Source organism: Arachis hypogaea, chromosome 11, assembly GCF_003086295.3.
Source record: "Arachis hypogaea cultivar Tifrunner chromosome 11, arahy.Tifrunner.gnm2.J5K5, whole genome shotgun sequence".
In the NCBI taxonomy this organism is placed as follows: domain Eukaryota; kingdom Viridiplantae; phylum Streptophyta; class Magnoliopsida; order Fabales; family Fabaceae; genus Arachis; species Arachis hypogaea.
In genome coordinates, this window is record NC_092046.1 from 99,571,905 (window position 1) to 99,576,429 (window position 4,525).

Here is a 4,525-nt window from a genome sequence, read left to right on the forward strand (position 1 = left end):
CAAGCCACAGCTAATATCACTTGTGGAAAATCATTGTTCCTTTGGAGGAAGTGCTAATGAAGACCCAAACCAACATCTCACAAAATTCCTGAGAATTTGTGACACTGTGAAGTCCAATGGAGTCCAGGAAGATGCCTATAAACTGCTTTTGTTCCATTTTCACTTAGGGACAAAGCAGCTAAGTGGCTGGAATCATTCCCAAGGGGGAGTCTAACAACATGGGATGAGGTGGAAAGCAAGTTTCTGGCACGTTTCTACCCTCCACAAAAGGTCAATAGGCTTCGATCTGAGGTTCAGACTTTTAGACAACAAGATGGTGAAACTCTCTACGAGGCATGGGAGAGATCAAGGACTTGACAAGGAAATGCCCACAAACATTTCCATATGGGTGCAACTGCACATCTTCTATGATGGGCCTCTTATGAATCAAGGAAGGCTGTAGACCATTCATCAGGAGGTTCATTGAACAGGAAAAAGACTGTGGAAGAAGCCATTGAAGTGATCGAGACAGTGGCTGAGAATGAGTACTACTATGCATCAGAAAGGCACAACACTAAGGGAGTCATGGAGCTGAACCATGTTGATACAATTCTAGCCCAAAACAAGGTGTTTGCCAAGCAACTAGCAGAGCTTACCAGGCAATTAGAAACAAAGCAAGTGGCTGCAATACACACACAAGATCAAGAGGAAATAGGCATTGAAGGAGGTGATTGGGATGAGGCTAACTATGTGGGAAACCAACAAAGGCAATCATATGATCCACATTCCAACACTTACAACCCAGGCTGGAGAAACCACCCAAACTTGGGTGGGGAAACCAACAAACCCAACCACAAACCACAAACCTTACAACCACAACCAACATAACAATTCCACATACCAAAACTCCAACCAAAGATCATACCAAGCCACACAAAGCACCTACTCCCAACCACCATATCATGGCCAAAATAATCAACATACCCAACCTAATCCGAACCAACAATTTCAAGATCAATTAAACCGGATAGAAGGAATGCTTGCAACCATGAGCCAAGACATAATTGAATTGAAAGCTTTAAGGAAGAAGTAAATTCTAACTTGCAAAACCAAGGAGCTGCCATCCAGAAGCTAGAAAATCAAATTTTGTATTTGACTAAGCAAGCCCCTGGGACAAGCGGTTCTCATGCTGCCAAGGCTATTGCAAGGGAAGAATGTAAGGCCATAACCCTCAGAAGTGGAAAGAATCTAAAGGAGATTTCAAGGGAAACCACAGAGGATGAAGCAAAGGAAAATGTGAAAGACAAAGAACAAGGACAATCTGTTACACCGTTTGCAACAAAAGAAAAAGAAAAAGAGGTCCTGAAGCCTTACACACCTAAAGCACCTTATCCTCAACGTTTGATGAAAAGTGAAAAGGATGGCCATTCTCCAGGTTCTTGGAGATTTTCAAGAAGCTTCAAATCAACATTCCCTTTGCTGAGGCAATAGAGCAAATGCCACTCTATGCAAAATTCTTAAAAGAATTAATGACCAAGAAGAGAAGCTGGAGAAATGAGGAAACTGTGTTGTTAACTGAAGAATGCAGTGCCATCATTCAGCACAAATTGCCTCAGAAATGAAGGACCCAGGCAGTTTCCAAATCCCCTGCATTATAGGAGAAGTCATGGTGAGAAGGCCTTGTGTGATTTAGGGGCCAGCATCAATTGATGTCGCTAACAATGATGAGAAGAATGAAGATTGAGGAAGCCAAACCAACAAGAATGGCCCTCCAATTGGCAGATCGAACTTTTAAATTCCCTCATGGATAGTTGAGGATTTGTTGGTGAAAGTGGGAGAATTTATATTTCCTGCTGATTTTGTGGTGTTAGATATGGAGGAAGAAGCCAAAGCTTCAATAATTCTGGGAAGACCCTTCCTAGCTACTGCTGGAGCCATCATAGATGTACAAAAGGGTGAACTCACTCTTAGACTACATGATGAGAAATTGGTGTTTAATGTATTCAAGGCAATGAGCTATCCATCAGAATCACTAAGGGAATGCATGAGGGTTGATGTAGTGGACATTGCAGTACAAGAAACTTTTGAGGAAACAATAAAGGAATGGCAGAGGAGGAGTTCACCAAGGACATTGAAGTTAGTGATATCAAGGGTGCTGACACAACCATGCTAAGCATGCCAGAGAGAGTGAAAGAAGAAAAGGAAGCACCAAAACCTGAGCTCAAAGCCTTGCCCCCTAATCTCAAGTATGCATACTTGGGTAGTGATGAGAGTCACCCTGTTATCATTAGCTCTGCCCTGAGCCAAGAACAGGAAGAAGAATTGATCAAGGTGCTGCAAACTCATCAAGATGCCATTGGATGGACCCTAGCTGATTTGAAGGGGATAAGTTCATCCATATGCATGCATAAAATCTTGTTAGAAGAGGATGCTAGACCCTCCATTCAAGCTCAGAGAAGATTGAATCCCGTCATGAAAGAAGTGGTACAAAAGGAAGTCAAGAAGTTATGGCAGGCAGGGGTAATCTACCCCATTTCTGATAGCCCATGGGTTAGTCCATCCATGTAGTTCCTAAGAAAGGTGGCATAACTGTGGTACCAAATGAGAAGAACGAACTCATACCCACAAGAACCGTCACTGGGTGGAGGATGTGCATAGACTACAGGAAGCTCAATGAAGCCACCAGAAAGGATCATTTCCCACTCCCATTCATGGATCAGATGCTTGAAAGGCTTGCCGGACATGCTTACTATTGCTTCTTGGATGGATATTCAGGATACAACCAAATAGTAGTTGATCCGAGTGATCAAGAGAAAACATCATTGTTTGTCCATATGGAGTTTTGCTTATAGACGCATGCCCTTTGGATTGTGCAATGCACCTGCCACTTTCCAAAGATGCATGCTGTCCATCTTTTCAGACATGATTGAAAATTTATTGAGGTCTTCATGGACGATTTTTCTGTATTTGGGGATTCTTTTCCCAGCTGCCTACACCACCTTGCCTTGGTGCTTAAGAGGTGCCAAGAGACTAACCTAGTATTAAACTGGGAAAAGTGTCATTTCATGGTCACAGAAGGAATAGTCCTTGGCCACAAAATCTCTAATAGAGGCATGGAGGTGGACAGAGCTAAGGTGGAAATCATTGAAAAACTACCTCCACCAAGTAATGTCAAGGCAGTTAGGAGTTTTTTGGGACACGCTGGTTTTTACAGAAGGTTATTAGAGACTTTTCTAAATAGCCAAACCTTTGAGTAACTTGCTTGTCTCTGATACACCCTTTGTATTTGATAAAAATTGTATGCTAGCCTATGAACTTTTGAAGCAAAAACTTTCCTCTGCACCTATCATTGCCCCACCTGATTGGAACTTACCTTTTGAACTGATGTGTGATGCATCAGACCTTGCTATTGGGGCCGTGTTAGGACAAAGGAAAGACAATTTGGTGCATGTGATTTATTATGCCAGTAAAGTCTTGAATGCTAACCAAAAGAATTACACAACCACTGAAAAAGAACTCTTGGCAATAGTCTTTGCATTTGACAAATTTAGATCTTATCTCATTGGATCTAAAGTCATTGTCTTCACTGATCATTCAGCTTTAAAATATTTACTTGCTAAACAAGAATCTAAACCAAGACTTATTAGATGGGTTCTTTTGTTGCAGGAATTTGACATTGAAATCAAAGACAAGAAGGGTGTAGAGAACAAGGTGGCAGATCATTTATCAAGGATACCATGTGAAGAAGGAAGCACACAAAGCACACATATAAATGAGTACTTTCCTGATGAACAACTCATGGTAATTCACAAAGCACCCTGGTTTGCAGACATAGCAAATTTCAAGGCCACTGGGAGTTTACCTTTGGAATTTAACAAACATCAAAGGAAGAAATTGGTAAATGATGCCAAATACTTCATCTGGGACGAACCATACTTGTTCAAAAAATGTTCCGATGGCATACTCAGAAGATGCATATCCGAGGAAGAAGGAAGGGAAGTTTTATGGGACTGCCATGGCTCCACTTATGGAGGGCACTTTGCAGGAGAAAGAACAGCAGCTAAGGTGTTGCAGTGTGGTTTTTATTGGCCCACTATCTTCAAAGATGCAAAAGAATTAGTGAAGCACTGCCATGAATGCCAGAAAGCTGGGAACTTGCCAAGAAGAAATGAAATGCCACAACAATTCATTCTGGAACTTGAATTGTTTGATGTATGGGGGATAGATTTCATGGGACCATTTCCCTCCTCATACTCAAATAATTACATTCTTGTGGCAGTAGACTATGTCTCCAAATGGGTTGAAGCAATAGCAACTCCAACCAATGATAATAAGGTAGTCATGAACTTCCTCAGAAAACACATTTTTTGCCGTTTTGGGGTTCCAAGAGCAATCATCAGTGATGGAGGAAGCCACTTCTGCAACAAACCATTAGAGGCATTGCTTCTAAAATATGGAGTCAAACACAGGGTAGCCACACCATACCATCCACAGACAAGTGGGCAAGCCGAAATATCTAACAGAGAACTCAAAAGGATCCTGGAAA

The 4,525-nt window shown here is 41.7% G+C and overlaps 1 pseudogene; it reads right to left on the reverse strand.

Annotated features, from left to right (window-relative positions):
* Positions 1–276: 276 nt before the first annotated feature.
* LOC112724943 (small nucleolar RNA R71) lies at positions 277–378 on the reverse strand (annotated as a pseudogene).
* Between the last annotated feature and the right edge of the window lie 4,147 nt (positions 379–4,525).